Here is a 15,458-nt window from a genome sequence, read left to right on the forward strand (position 1 = left end):
CCAGGCCCGTCTGAAGTTTGCCACTGAACATCTGAATGAGGCAGAGCAGGACTGGTTGAAAGTGTCGTGGTCAGATGAGACGACCAACATGGAGCTCTTTGGCATCAACTCAACTCGCCGTGTTTGGAGGCAGAGGACGAGGAATGCTGCCTATGACCCCAAGAACACCATCCCAACTGTCAAACATGGTGGTGGAAATATGCTGCTTTGGGGGTGTTTTTCTGCTAAGGGGACAGGACAACTGCACCGCATCAAGGGGACCATGGACGGGGCAATGGAGCGGCAAATCTTGGGCAAGAACCTTCTCCCCTCAGCCAGGGCATTGAAAATGAATGGCGGGTGGCTGTTCCAGCATGACAAGGAGCCAAAACACGCGGCCAAGGCAACAAAGCAGCGGCTGGAGAAGAAGCACGTTAAGCTCCTGGAGTGGCCTAGCCAGTCTCCAGACCTTCATCCGGCTGACAATATCTCTGTGGAGGGAGCTGAAAGTTGGAGTTGCCAAACGTCAGCCGCCAAACCTTCATGATTTGGAGAGGATCTGCCAAGAGGAGTGGGCCAAAATCCCTCCTGAGATGTGTGCAAAGCTGGTGGCCAACTCCAGGTAACGCCTGACCTCTGGGATTGCCAAGAAGGGATTTGCCAGCAAGCACTAAGCCCTGTTTTGTGAAGGGGATGAGATACCTGTGTTCCCTGGTGAACCTGCAAATGAGCGCCTGATTTGTTAGCCATGCATTTCTTGTGAGTTTTTTTCTTGCTCTTCTGTCTGTGAGTGTTCCAATGCAGCTAGCATTGTATTTTGAGAGGGCTGATTTGTTTGTGAGTGGGCCGAGCTGGCAAATGAGCAGGGGATGAAAAGGTTGTTTCCTTGAGTGCAGGTGTGCAGCAGGAGGGCTTGGAGAGCTGGGAGGTAAAAGTGAATGTGAAAGAGCCATGGAGGAGAGTGACCCCTGCTGGAGGAAAAGCAAAAGTCTACAGCACCTGGTATTCCCAGGCGGTCTCCCATCCAAGTACTAACCAGGCCCGACCCTGCTTAGCTTCCGAGATCAGACGAGATCGGGCGCGTTCAGGGTGGTGTGGCCGTAGGCAGTACTCAGGCTCTCCTTCAAGCCTCTTCTACTTGTCACGGGCAGCCTGGCCTCCGCCTTTCCTCGGCTCTACTACCCAGGACAAGCCGCCTGCTGCTGCTGCTGCTGCTGCTGCTGCTGCTGCTGCTGCTGCTGCTGCTGCTACTGTTTCCTTCTCACCCACCGGCACAACTGACACACCGCCCCGTCTCTCCTCTCTCACTCACTCTCCTCAAACCCCTGCCTCCCCCCCCGTTGCTTTGCTCCCTCTTTAACCTCTTCCTGACCGCACCTCCTCAGGCACAAGCACACCACGCCAGCCTGGCCTCAACCGCTCCTCCTTCTCCTTCCCGCCTTCCCCTGGCCTGACTTCAAGCCTTTGGCTCGCAGGGCTGAGCACCACACCAGCCGCGGGGAGCAAGCTTTGGACACAGCAGCCGCAAAGAGCACCGCAAAGCAAGGGGCCTACGCTCGCTTGCCAGCCAGACCTCTCAGGGCGCCGGACAGCGCTCCCGCCTCCTTGTCCCTGACCCAAACCAAGGCTAGGGACCCTGCTGGCACCGGGGCCTACAAACGCCAGTTCCTTGCGCTCCGGCCCTCGCTCTTTTTCACCGCCCCAGTGGCCGGCTCCCCCTTGCGCACACCACAGGGCCCTGACGCACAGGGCCCCTGCCTCCAGCAGCGGGCCCGGCGCTCTAACCGCCTCAGGGCGCAGGTATCGTGGCCTTCGGCGGCTCTGTTGCTTCTGGCTGGCTTGGGGGGCCGGCGCGCGTGCCTTCCCCGCTGCTGTCCCCCGGCCTGGGGAGCGCAGCGGAATGTGTCGGCGCAAGGCGACTGGAGAGCAGGCGTGAGAGCGCCAAAGCGGCTGAGGAGAGCGCTGGCAAAGGGCTGGGCCGCGGAGCCTAAGCGGGATGCAGGACGGGGCTAGCTGGCTGGGGCTGGCGTCTGAGCGTTGCTCCGCTGCCGGAGGGGGCTGGATGCGTGGCCAGCTCCTGAGGGACACAGAGAAGAAAGCCAGCGTGTTTTGAAAAGAGCGGCCCGCAAAAGGGAAGCGGGCTCAGAAAAGCCTAGGCTGGTCTGGGGACTTTGGGGGAGCTACAGTGAAGGAAAGGAGTATTTCACCCCCTGCTGATTTTGAATCTTTGCCCGCTCACAAACAAATGATCGATCGGTCTAAAAATCCAATGCTAGGTGTATTGACTGAGAGACAGACTAGCAAGAAAACATTCAAAAGAACTGCATGTCTAACCAATGATGCGCTGATTCGCATGTTCCTGAGGGAAATAGGTATTCCATCCCCTATCATTCAGCGGCATTTCTGGCTCCCAGGTGTCTTTCACACAGGTAACAAGCTGAGATTAGAAGCAGCCTCTTAAAGGGAGAGATGCTAATCTCATTTTCTGACCTGTATAAAAGACACCTGTCCACAGGAGCAATCAAACCATCAGATTCCAAACCCTCCACCACGGCAAAGACCAAAGAGCTGTCCAGGGATGTCAGGAACAGGATCGAAGACCTACACAAGGCTGGACTGGGCTACCAAACTATGGCCAAGCAGCTTGGTGAGAAGGTGACAACAGTCGGTGCAATCATTCGCAAATGGAAGAAACACAAAGCAACTGTCAGTCTCCCTAGGACCGGTGCCCCGTGCAAGATCTCCCCTCGTGGAGTGTCAATGATCATGACAACAGTGAGGCATCATCCCAGAACTACGAGTGAGGATCTTGTCAATCATCTCCGGCCAGCTGGGACCGCAGTCACCAAGAGAACAATGGGTAACACACTACGCCGACGAGGATTGAAATCCCGCAGTGCCCGCAAGGTCCCTCTGCTCAAGAGAGCACATGTCCAGGCCCGTCTGAAGTTTGCCACTGAACATCTGAATGAGGCAGAGCAGGACTGGTTGAAAGTGTCGTGGTCAGATGAGACGACCAACATGGAGCTCTTTGGCATCAACTCAACTCGCCGTGTTTGGAGGCAGAGGACGAGGAATGCTGCCTATGACCCCAAGAACACCATCCCAACTGTCAAACATGGTGGTGGAAATATGCTGCTTTGGGGGTGTTTTTCTGCTAAGGGGACAGGACAACTGCACCGCATCAAGGGGACCATGGACGGGGCAATGGAGCGGCAAATCTTGGGCAAGAACCTTCTCCCCTCAGCCAGGGCATTGAAAATGAATGGCGGGTGGCTGTTCCAGCATGACAAGGAGCCAAAACACGCGGCCAAGGCAACAAAGCAGCGGCTGGAGAAGAAGCACGTTAAGCTCCTGGAGTGGCCTAGCCAGTCTCCAGACCTTCATCCGGCTGACAATATCTCTGTGGAGGGAGCTGAAAGTTGGAGTTGCCAAACGTCAGCCGCCAAACCTTCATGATTTGGAGAGGATCTGCCAAGAGGAGTGGACCAAAATCCCTCCTGAGATGTGTGCAAAGCTGGTGGCCAACTCCAGGTAACGCCTGACCTCTGGGATTGCCAAGAAGGGATTTGCCAGCAAGCACTAAGCCCTGTTTTGTGAAGGGGATGAGATACCTGTGTTCCCTGGTGAACCTGCAAATGAGCGCCTGATTTGTTAGCCATGCATTTCTTGTGAGTTTTTTTCTTGCTCTTCTGTCTGTGAGTGTTCCAATGCAGCTAGCATTGTATTTTGAGAGGGCTGATTTGTTTGTGAGTGGGCCGAGCTGGCAAATGAGCAGGGGATGAAAAGGTTGTTTCCTTGAGTGCAGGTGTGCAGCAGGAGGGCTTGGAGAGCGGGGAGGTAAAAGTGAATGTGAAAGAGCCATGGAGGAGAGTGACCCCTGCTGGAGGAAAAGCAAAAGCCTACAGCACCTGGTATTCCCAGGCGGGATCCCATCCAAGTACTAACCAGGCCCGACCCTGCTTAGCTTCCGAGATCAGACGAGATCGGGCGCGTTCAGGGTGGTGTGGCCGTAGGCAGTACTCAGGCTCTCCTTCAAGCCTCTTCTACTTGTCACGGGCAGCCTGGCCTCCGCCTTTCCTCGGCTCTACTACCCAGGACAAGCCGCCTGCTGCTGCTGCTGCTGCTGCTGCTGCTGCTGCTGCTGCTACTGTTTCCTTCTCACCCACCGGCACAACTGACACACCGCCCCGTCTCTCCTCTCTCACTCACTCTCCTCAAACCCCTGCCTCCCCCCCCGTTGCTTTGCTCCCTCTTTAACCTCTTCCTGACCGCACCTCCTCAGGCACAAGCACACCACGCCAGCCTGGCCTCAACCGCTCCTCCTTCTCCTTCCCGCCTTCCCCTGGCCTGACTTCAAGCCTTTGGCTCGCAGGGCTGAGCACCACACCAGCCGCGGGGAGCAAGCTTTGGACACAGCAGCCGCAAAGAGCACCGCAAAGCAAGGGGCCTACGCTCGCTTGCCAGCCAGACCTCTCGGGGCGCCGGACAGCGCTCCCGCCTCCCTGCCCCTGACCCAAACCAAGGCTAGGGACCCTGCTGGCACCGGGGCCTACAAACGCCAGTTCCTTGCGCTCCGGCCCTCGCTCTTTTTCACCGCCCCAGTGGCCGGCTCCCCCTTGCGCACACCACAGGGCCCTGACGCACAGGCCCCTGCCTCCAGCAGCGGGCCCGGCGCTCTAACCGCCTCAGGGCGCAGGTATCGTGGCCTTCGGCGGCTCTGTTGCTTCTGGCTGGCTTGGGGGGCCGGCGCGCGTGCCTTCCCCGCTGCTGTCCCCCGGCCTGGGGAGCGCAGCGGAATGTGTCGGCGCAAGGCGACTGGAGAGCAGGCGTGAGAGCGCCAAAGCGGCTGAGGAGAGCGCTGGCAAAGGGCTGGGCCGCGGAGCCTAAGCGGGATGCAGGACGGGGCTAGCTGGCTGGGGCTGGCGTCTGAGCGTTGCTCCGCTGCCGGAGGGGGCTGGATGCGTGGCCAGCTCCTGAGGGACACAGAGAAGAAAGCCAGCGTGTTTTGAAAAGAGCGGCCCGCAAAAGGGAAGCGGGCTCAGAAAAGCCTAGGCTGGCCTGGGGACTTTGGGGGAGCTACAGTGAAGGAAAGGAGTATTTCACCCCCTGCTGATTTTGAATCTTTGCCCGCTCACAAACAAATGATCGATCGGTCTAAAAATCCAATGCTAGGTGTATTGACTGAGAGACAGACTAGCAAGAAAACATTCAAAAGAACTGCATGTCTAACCAATGATGCGCTGATTCGCATGTTCCTGAGGGAAATAGGTATTCCATCCCCTATCATTCAGCGGCATTTCTGGCTCCCAGGTGTCTTTCACACAGGTAACAAGCTGAGATTAGAAGCAGCCTCTTAAAGGGAGAGATGCTAATCTCATTTTCTGACCTGTATAAAAGACACCTGTCCACAGGAGCAATCAAACCATCAGATTCCAAACCCTCCACCACGGCAAAGACCAAAGAGCTGTCCAGGGATGTCAGGAACAGGATCGAAGACCTACACAAGGCTGGACTGGGCTACCAAACTATGGCCAAGCAGCTTGGTGAGAAGGTGACAACAGTCGGTGCAATCATTCGCAAATGGAAGAAACACAAAGCAACTGTCAGTCTCCCTAGGACCGGTGCCCCGTGCAAGATCTCCCCTCGTGGAGTGTCAATGATCATGACAACAGTGAGGCATCATCCCAGAACTACGAGTGAGGATCTTGTCAATCATCTCCGGCCAGCTGGGACCGCAGTCACCAAGAGAACAATGGGTAACACACTACGCCGACGAGGATTGAAATCCCGCAGTGCCCGCAAGGTCCCTCTGCTCAAGAGAGCACATGTCCAGGCCCGTCTGAAGTTTGCCACTGAACATCTGAATGAGGCAGAGCAGGACTGGTTGAAAGTGTCGTGGTCAGATGAGACGACCAACATGGAGCTCTTTGGCATCAACTCAACTCGCCGTGTTTGGAGGCAGAGGACGAGGAATGCTGCCTATGACCCCAAGAACACCATCCCAACTGTCAAACATGGTGGTGGAAATATGCTGCTTTGGGGGTGTTTTTCTGCTAAGGGGACAGGACAACTGCACCGCATCAAGGGGACCATGGACGGGGCAATGGAGCGGCAAATCTTGGGCAAGAACCTTCTCCCCTCAGCCAGGGCATTGAAAATGAATGGCGGGTGGCTGTTCCAGCATGACAAGGAGCCAAAACACGCGGCCAAGGCAACAAAGCAGCGGCTAGAGAAGAAGCACGTTAAGCTCCTGGAGTGGCCTAGCCAGTCTCCAGACCTTCATCCGGCTGACAATATCTCTGTGGAGGGAGCTGAAAGTTGGAGTTGCCAAACGTCAGCCGCCAAACCTTCATGATTTGGAGAGGATCTGCCAAGAGGAGTGGGCCAAAATCCCTCCTGAGATGTGTGCAAAGCTGGTGGCCAACTCCAGGTAACGCCTGACCTCTGGGATTGCCAAGAAGGGATTTGCCAGCAAGCACTAAGCCCTGTTTTGTGAAGGGGATGAGATACCTGTGTTCCCTGGTGAACCTGCAAATGAGCGCCTGATTTGTTAGCCATGCATTTCTTGTGAGTTTTTTTCTTGCTCTTCTGTCTGTGAGTGTTCCAATGCAGCTAGCATTGTATTTTGAGAGGGCTGATTTGTTTGTGAGTGGGCCGAGCTGGCAAATGAGCAGGGGATGAAAAGGTTGTTTCCTTGAGTGCAGGTGTGCAGCAGGAGGGCTTGGAGAGCTGGGAGGTAAAAGTGAATGTGAAAGAGCCATGGAGGAGAGTGACCCCTGCTGGAGGAAAAGCAAAAGTCTACAGCACCTGGTATTCCCAGGCGGTCTCCCATCCAAGTACTAACCAGGCCCGACCCTGCTTAGCTTCCGAGATCAGACGAGATCGGGCGCGTTCAGGGTGGTGTGGCCGTAGGCAGTACTCAGGCTCTCCTTCAAGCCTCTTCTACTTGTCACGGGCAGCCTGGCCTCCGCCTTTCCTCGGCTCTACTACCCAGGACAAGCCGCCTGCTGCTGCTGCTGCTGCTGCTGCTGCTGCTGCTGCTGCTGCTGCTGCTGCTGCTGCTGCTGCTGCTGCTGCTGCTGCTGCTGCTGCTGCTACTGTTTCCTTCTCACCCACCGGCACAACTGACACACCGCCCCGTCTCTCCTCTCTCACTCACTCTCCTCAAACCCCTGCCTCCCCCCCCGTTGCTTTGCTCCCTCTTTAACCTCTTCCTGACCGCACCTCCTCAGGCACAAGCACACCACGCCAGCCTGGCCTCAACCGCTCCTCCTTCTCCTTCCCGCCTTCCCCTGGCCTGACTTCAAGCCTTTGGCTCGCAGGGCTGAGCACCACACCAGCCGCGGGGAGCAAGCTTTGGACACAGCAGCCGCAAAGAGCACCGCAAAGCAAGGGGCCTACGCTCGCTTGCCAGCCAGACCTCTCGGGGCGCCGGACAGCGCTCCCGCCTCCTTGTCCCTGACCCAAACCAAGGCTAGGGACCCTGCTGGCACCGGGGCCTACAAACGCCAGTTCCTTGCGCTCCGGCCCTCGCTCTTTTTCACCGCCCCAGTGGCCGGCTCCCCCTTGCGCACACCACAGGGCCCTGACGCACAGGGCCCCTGCCTCCAGCAGCGGGCCCGGCGCTCTAACCGCCTCAGGGCGCAGGTATCGTGGCCTTCGGCGGCTCTGTTGCTTCTGGCTGGCTTGGGGGGCCGGCGCGCGTGCCTTCCCCGCTGCTGTCCCCCGGCCTGGGGAGCGCAGCGGAATGTGTCGGCGCAAGGCGACTGGAGAGCAGGCGTGAGAGCGCCAAAGCGGCTGAGGAGAGCGCTGGCAAAGGGCTGGGCCGCGGAGCCTAAGCGGGATGCAGGACGGGGCTAGCTGGCTGGGGCTGGCGTCTGAGCGTTGCTCCGCTGCCGGAGGGGGCTGGATGCGTGGCCAGCTCCTGAGGGACACAGAGAAGAAAGCCAGCGTGTTTTGAAAAGAGCGGCCCGCAAAAGGGAAGCGGGCTCAGAAAAGCCTAGGCTGGTCTGGGGACTTTGGGGGAGCTACAGTGAAGGAAAGGAGTATTTCACCCCCTGCTGATTTTGAATCTTTGCCCGCTCACAAACAAATGATCGATCGGTCTAAAAATCCAATGCTAGGTGTATTGACTGAGAGACAGACTAGCAAGAAAACATTCAAAAGAACTGCATGTCTAACCAATGATGCGCTGATTCGCATGTTCCTGAGGGAAATAGGTATTCCATCCCCTATCATTCAGCGGCATTTCTGGCTCCCAGGTGTCTTTCACACAGGTAACAAGCTGAGATTAGAAGCAGCCTCTTAAAGGGAGAGATGCTAATCTCATTTTCTGACCTGTATAAAAGACACCTGTCCACAGGAGCAATCAAACCATCAGATTCCAAACCCTCCACCACGGCAAAGACCAAAGAGCTGTCCAGGGATGTCAGGAACAGGATCGAAGACCTACACAAGGCTGGACTGGGCTACCAAACTATGGCCAAGCAGCTTGGTGAGAAGGTGACAACAGTCGGTGCAATCATTCGCAAATGGAAGAAACACAAAGCAACTGTCAGTCTCCCTAGGACCGGTGCCCCGTGCAAGATCTCCCCTCGTGGAGTGTCAATGATCATGACAACAGTGAGGCATCATCCCAGAACTACGAGTGAGGATCTTGTCAATCATCTCCGGCCAGCTGGGACCGCAGTCACCAAGAGAACAATGGGTAACACACTACGCCGACGAGGATTGAAATCCCGCAGTGCCCGCAAGGTCCCTCTGCTCAAGAGAGCACATGTCCAGGCCCGTCTGAAGTTTGCCACTGAACATCTGAATGAGGCAGAGCAGGACTGGTTGAAAGTGTCGTGGTCAGATGAGACGACCAACATGGAGCTCTTTGGCATCAACTCAACTCGCCGTGTTTGGAGGCAGAGGACGAGGAATGCTGCCTATGACCCCAAGAACACCATCCCAACTGTCAAACATGGTGGTGGAAATATGCTGCTTTGGGGGTGTTTTTCTGCTAAGGGGACAGGACAACTGCACCGCATCAAGGGGACCATGGACGGGGCAATGGAGCGGCAAATCTTGGGCAAGAACCTTCTCCCCTCAGCCAGGGCATTGAAAATGAATGGCGGGTGGCTGTTCCAGCATGACAAGGAGCCAAAACACGCGGCCAAGGCAACAAAGCAGCGGCTGGAGAAGAAGCACGTTAAGCTCCTGGAGTGGCCTAGCCAGTCTCCAGACCTTCATCCGGCTGACAATATCTCTGTGGAGGGAGCTGAAAGTTGGAGTTGCCAAACGTCAGCCGCCAAACCTTCATGATTTGGAGAGGATCTGCCAAGAGGAGTGGGCCAAAATCCCTCCTGAGATGTGTGCAAAGCTGGTGGCCAACTCCAGGTAACGCCTGACCTCTGGGATTGCCAAGAAGGGATTTGCCAGCAAGCACTAAGCCCTGTTTTGTGAAGGGGATGAGATACCTGTGTTCCCTGGTGAACCTGCAAATGAGCGCCTGATTTGTTAGCCATGCATTTCTTGTGAGTTTTTTTCTTGCTCTTCTGTCTGTGAGTGTTCCAATGCAGCTAGCATTGTATTTTGAGAGGGCTGATTTGTTTGTGAGTGGGCCGAGCTGGCAAATGAGCAGGGGATGAAAAGGTTGTTTCCTTGAGTGCAGGTGTGCAGCAGGAGGGCTTGGAGAGCGGGGAGGTAAAAGTGAATGTGAAAGAGCCATGGAGGAGAGTGACCCCTGCTGGAGGAAAAGCAAAAGCCTACAGCACCTGGTATTCCCAGGCGGGATCCCATCCAAGTACTAACCAGGCCCGACCCTGCTTAGCTTCCGAGATCAGACGAGATCGGGCGCGTTCAGGGTGGTGTGGCCGTAGGCAGTACTCAGGCTCTCCTTCAAGCCTCTTCTACTTGTCACGGGCAGCCTGGCCTCCGCCTTTCCTCGGCTCTACTACCCAGGACAAGCCGCCTGCTGCTGCTGCTGCTGCTGCTGCTGCTGCTGCTGCTGCTGCTGCTGCTGCTACTGTTTCCTTCTCACCCACCGGCACAACTGACACACCGCCCCGTCTCTCCTCTCTCACTCACTCTCCTCAAACCCCTGCCTCCCCCCCCGTTGCTTTGCTCCCTCTTTAACCTCTTCCTGACCGCACCTCCTCAGGCACAAGCACACCACGCCAGCCTGGCCTCAACCGCTCCTCCTTCTCCTTCCCGCCTTCCCCTGGCCTGACTTCAAGCCTTTGGCTCGCAGGGCTGAGCACCACACCAGCCGCGGGGAGCAAGCTTTGGACACAGCAGCCGCAAAGAGCACCGCAAAGCAAGGGGCCTACGCTCGCTTGCCAGCCAGACCTCTCGGGGCGCCGGACAGCGCTCCCGCCTCCCTGCCCCTGACCCAAACCAAGGCTAGGGACCCTGCTGGCACCGGGGCCTACAAACGCCAGTTCCTTGCGCTCCGGCCCTCGCTCTTTTTCACCGCCCCAGTGGCCGGCTCCCCCTTGCGCACACCACAGGGCCCTGACGCACAGGCCCCTGCCTCCAGCAGCGGGCCCGGCGCTCTAACCGCCTCAGGGCGCAGGTATCGTGGCCTTCGGCGGCTCTGTTGCTTCTGGCTGGCTTGGGGGGCCGGCGCGCGTGCCTTCCCCGCTGCTGTCCCCCGGCCTGGGGAGCGCAGCGGAATGTGTCGGCGCAAGGCGACTGGAGAGCAGGCGTGAGAGCGCCAAAGCGGCTGAGGAGAGCGCTGGCAAAGGGCTGGGCCGCGGAGCCTAAGCGGGATGCAGGACGGGGCTAGCTGGCTGGGGCTGGCGTCTGAGCGTTGCTCCGCTGCCGGAGGGGGCTGGATGCGTGGCCAGCTCCTGAGGGACACAGAGAAGAAAGCCAGCGTGTTTTGAAAAGAGCGGCCCGCAAAAGGGAAGCGGGCTCAGAAAAGCCTAGGCTGGCCTGGGGACTTTGGGGGAGCTACAGTGAAGGAAAGGAGTATTTCACCCCCTGCTGATTTTGAATCTTTGCCCGCTCACAAACAAATGATCGATCGGTCTAAAAATCCAATGCTAGGTGTATTGACTGAGAGACAGACTAGCAAGAAAACATTCAAAAGAACTGCATGTCTAACCAATGATGCGCTGATTCGCATGTTCCTGAGGGAAATAGGTATTCCATCCCCTATCATTCAGCGGCATTTCTGGCTCCCAGGTGTCTTTCACACAGGTAACAAGCTGAGATTAGAAGCAGCCTCTTAAAGGGAGAGATGCTAATCTCATTTTCTGACCTGTATAAAAGACACCTGTCCACAGGAGCAATCAAACCATCAGATTCCAAACCCTCCACCACGGCAAAGACCAAAGAGCTGTCCAGGGATGTCAGGAACAGGATCGAAGACCTACACAAGGCTGGACTGGGCTACCAAACTATGGCCAAGCAGCTTGGTGAGAAGGTGACAACAGTCGGTGCAATCATTCGCAAATGGAAGAAACACAAAGCAACTGTCAGTCTCCCTAGGACCGGTGCCCCGTGCAAGATCTCCCCTCGTGGAGTGTCAATGATCATGACAACAGTGAGGCATCATCCCAGAACTACGAGTGAGGATCTTGTCAATCATCTCCGGCCAGCTGGGACCGCAGTCACCAAGAGAACAATGGGTAACACACTACGCCGACGAGGATTGAAATCCCGCAGTGCCCGCAAGGTCCCTCTGCTCAAGAGAGCACATGTCCAGGCCCGTCTGAAGTTTGCCACTGAACATCTGAATGAGGCAGAGCAGGACTGGTTGAAAGTGTCGTGGTCAGATGAGACGACCAACATGGAGCTCTTTGGCATCAACTCAACTCGCCGTGTTTGGAGGCAGAGGACGAGGAATGCTGCCTATGACCCCAAGAACACCATCCCAACTGTCAAACATGGTGGTGGAAATATCCTGCTTTGGGGGTGTTTTTCTGCTAAGGGGACAGGACAACTGCACCGCATCAAGGGGACCATGGACGGGGCAATGGAGCGGCAAATCTTGGGCAAGAACCTTCTCCCCTCAGCCAGGGCATTGAAAATGAATGGCGGGTGGCTGTTCCAGCATGACAAGGAGCCAAAACACGCGGCCAAGGCAACAAAGCAGCGGCTGGAGAAGAAGCACGTTAAGCTCCTGGAGTGGCCTAGCCAGTCTCCAGACCTTCATCCGGCTGACAATATCTCTGTGGAGGGAGCTGAAAGTTGGAGTTGCCAAACGTCAGCCGCCAAACCTTCATGATTTGGAGAGGATCTGCCAAGAGGAGTGGGCCAAAATCCCTCCTGAGATGTGTGCAAAGCTGGTGGCCAACTCCAGGTAACGCCTGACCTCTGGGATTGCCAAGAAGGGATTTGCCAGCAAGCACTAAGCCCTGTTTTGTGAAGGGGATGAGATACCTGTGTTCCCTGGTGAACCTGCAAATGAGCGCCTGATTTGTTAGCCATGCATTTCTTGTGAGTTTTTTTCTTGCTCTTCTGTCTGTGAGTGTTCCAATGCAGCTAGCATTGTATTTTGAGAGGGCTGATTTGTTTGTGAGTGGGCCGAGCTGGCAAATGAGCAGGGGATGAAAAGGTTGTTTCCTTGAGTGCAGGTGTGCAGCAGGAGGGCTTGGAGAGCTGGGAGGTAAAAGTGAATGTGAAAGAGCCATGGAGGAGAGTGACCCCTGCTGGAGGAAAAGCAAAAGTCTACAGCACCTGGTATTCCCAGGCGGTCTCCCATCCAAGTACTAACCAGGCCCGACCCTGCTTAGCTTCCGAGATCAGACGAGATCGGGCGCGTTCAGGGTGGTGTGGCCGTAGGCAGTACTCAGGCTCTCCTTCAAGCCTCTTCTACTTGTCACGGGCAGCCTGGCCTCCGCCTTTCCTCGGCTCTACTACCCAGGACAAGCCGCCTGCTGCTGCTGCTGCTGCTGCTGCTGCTGCTGCTGCTGCTGCTGCTGCTGCTGCTGCTGCTACTGTTTCCTTCTCACCCACCGGCACAACTGACACACCGCCCCGTCTCTCCTCTCTCACTCACTCTCCTCAAACCCCTGCCTCCCCCCCCGTTGCTTTGCTCCCTCTTTAACCTCTTCCTGACCGCACCTCCTCAGGCACAAGCACACCACGCCAGCCTGGCCTCAACCGCTCCTCCTTCTCCTTCCCGCCTTCCCCTGGCCTGACTTCAAGCCTTTGGCTCGCAGGGCTGAGCACCACACCAGCCGCGGGGAGCAAGCTTTGGACACAGCAGCCGCAAAGAGCACCGCAAAGCAAGGGGCCTACGCTCGCTTGCCAGCCAGACCTCTCAGGGCGCCGGACAGCGCTCCCGCCTCCTTGTCCCTGACCCAAACCAAGGCTAGGGACCCTGCTGGCACCGGGGCCTACAAACGCCAGTTCCTTGCGCTCCGGCCCTCGCTCTTTTTCACCGCCCCAGTGGCCGGCTCCCCCTTGCGCACACCACAGGGCCCTGACGCACAGGGCCCCTGCCTCCAGCAGCGGGCCCGGCGCTCTAACCGCCTCAGGGCGCAGGTATCGTGGCCTTCGGCGGCTCTGTTGCTTCTGGCTGGCTTGGGGGGCCGGCGCGCGTGCCTTCCCCGCTGCTGTCCCCCGGCCTGGGGAGCGCAGCGGAATGTGTCGGCGCAAGGCGACTGGAGAGCAGGCGTGAGAGCGCCAAAGCGGCTGAGGAGAGCGCTGGCAAAGGGCTGGGCCGCGGAGCCTAAGCGGGATGCAGGACGGGGCTAGCTGGCTGGGGCTGGCGTCTGAGCGTTGCTCCGCTGCCGGAGGGGGCTGGATGCGTGGCCAGCTCCTGAGGGACACAGAGAAGAAAGCCAGCGTGTTTTGAAAAGAGCGGCCCGCAAAAGGGAAGCGGGCTCAGAAAAGCCTAGGCTGGTCTGGGGACTTTGGGGGAGCTACAGTGAAGGAAAGGAGTATTTCACCCCCTGCTGATTTTGAATCTTTGCCCGCTCACAAACAAATGATCGATCGGTCTAAAAATCCAATGCTAGGTGTATTGACTGAGAGACAGACTAGCAAGAAAACATTCAAAAGAACTGCATGTCTAACCAATGATGCGCTGATTCGCATGTTCCTGAGGGAAATAGGTATTCCATCCCCTATCATTCAGCGGCATTTCTGGCTCCCAGGTGTCTTTCACACAGGTAACAAGCTGAGATTAGAAGCAGCCTCTTAAAGGGAGAGATGCTAATCTCATTTTCTGACCTGTATAAAAGACACCTGTCCACAGGAGCAATCAAACCATCAGATTCCAAACCCTCCACCACGGCAAAGACCAAAGAGCTGTCCAGGGATGTCAGGAACAGGATCGAAGACCTACACAAGGCTGGACTGGGCTACCAAACTATGGCCAAGCAGCTTGGTGAGAAGGTGACAACAGTCGGTGCAATCATTCGCAAATGGAAGAAACACAAAGCAACTGTCAGTCTCCCTAGGACCGGTGCCCCGTGCAAGATCTCCCCTCGTGGAGTGTCAATGATCATGACAACAGTGAGGCATCATCCCAGAACTACGAGTGAGGATCTTGTCAATCATCTCCGGCCAGCTGGGACCGCAGTCACCAAGAGAACAATGGGTAACACACTACGCCGACGAGGATTGAAATCCCGCAGTGCCCGCAAGGTCCCTCTGCTCAAGAGAGCACATGTCCAGGCCCGTCTGAAGTTTGCCACTGAACATCTGAATGAGGCAGAGCAGGACTGGTTGAAAGTGTCGTGGTCAGATGAGACGACCAACATGGAGCTCTTTGGCATCAACTCAACTCGCCGTGTTTGGAGGCAGAGGACGAGGAATGCTGCCTATGACCCCAAGAACACCATCCCAACTGTCAAACATGGTGGTGGAAATATGCTGCTTTGGGGGTGTTTTTCTGCTAAGGGGACAGGACAACTGCACCGCATCAAGGGGACCATGGACGGGGCAATGGAGCGGCAAATCTTGGGCAAGAACCTTCTCCCCTCAGCCAGGGCATTGAAAATGAATGGCGGGTGGCTGTTCCAGCATGACAAGGAGCCAAAACACGCGGCCAAGGCAACAAAGCAGCGGCTGGAGAAGAAGCACGTTAAGCTCCTGGAGTGGCCTAGCCAGTCTCCAGACCTTCATCCGGCTGACAATATCTCTGTGGAGGGAGCTGAAAGTTGGAGTTGCCAAACGTCAGCCGCCAAACCTTCATGATTTGGAGAGGATCTGCCAAGAGGAGTGGACCAAAATCCCTCCTGAGATGTGTGCAAAGCTGGTGGCCAACTCCAGGTAACGCCTGACCTCTGGGATTGCCAAGAAGGGATTTGCCAGCAAGCACTAAGCCCTGTTTTGTGAAGGGGATGAGATACCTGTGTTCCCTGGTGAACCTGCAAATGAGCGCCTGATTTGTTAGCCATGCATTTCTTGTGAGTTTTTTTCTTGCTCTTCTGTCTGTGAGTGTTCCAATGCAGCTAGCATTGTATTTTGAGAGGGCTGATTTGTTTGTGAGTGGGCCGAGCTGGCAAATGAGCAGGGGATGAAAAGGTTGTTTC

General features: G+C 56.7%; 5 non-coding genes across 5 annotated transcripts; all 5 read right to left on the reverse strand.

Moving 5' to 3' along the window:
• Nucleotides 1–966: 966 nt before the first annotated feature.
• Nucleotides 967–1,085, reverse strand: LOC149457227 (5S ribosomal RNA). Its single transcript, XR_016313674.1, has one exon. It is a non-coding gene; the product is annotated as a 5S ribosomal RNA (ribosomal RNA).
• Nucleotides 1,086–3,878: 2,793 nt separating this feature from the next.
• LOC149457228 (5S ribosomal RNA) lies at nt 3,879–3,997 on the reverse strand. The gene has a single exon (XR_016313678.1). It is a non-coding gene; the product is annotated as a 5S ribosomal RNA (ribosomal RNA).
• A 2,780-nt stretch (nt 3,998–6,777) lies between these two features.
• Nucleotides 6,778–6,896, reverse strand: LOC149457229 (5S ribosomal RNA). Its single transcript, XR_016313675.1, has one exon. It is a non-coding gene; the product is annotated as a 5S ribosomal RNA (ribosomal RNA).
• A 2,832-nt stretch (nt 6,897–9,728) lies between these two features.
• On the reverse strand, nt 9,729–9,847 carry LOC149457230 (5S ribosomal RNA). The gene has a single exon (XR_016313679.1). It is a non-coding gene; the product is annotated as a 5S ribosomal RNA (ribosomal RNA).
• A 2,792-nt stretch (nt 9,848–12,639) lies between these two features.
• Nucleotides 12,640–12,758, reverse strand: LOC149457231 (5S ribosomal RNA). Its single transcript, XR_016313676.1, has one exon. It is a non-coding gene; the product is annotated as a 5S ribosomal RNA (ribosomal RNA).
• Nucleotides 12,759–15,458: the final 2,700 nt, after the last annotated feature.

Source organism: Staurois parvus, unplaced genomic scaffold (genome assembly GCF_062004578.1).
Source record: "Staurois parvus isolate SC_StPar_1 unplaced genomic scaffold, SC_StPar_1.0 ptg000333l, whole genome shotgun sequence".
Taxonomy (NCBI): domain Eukaryota; kingdom Metazoa; phylum Chordata; class Amphibia; order Anura; family Ranidae; genus Staurois; species Staurois parvus.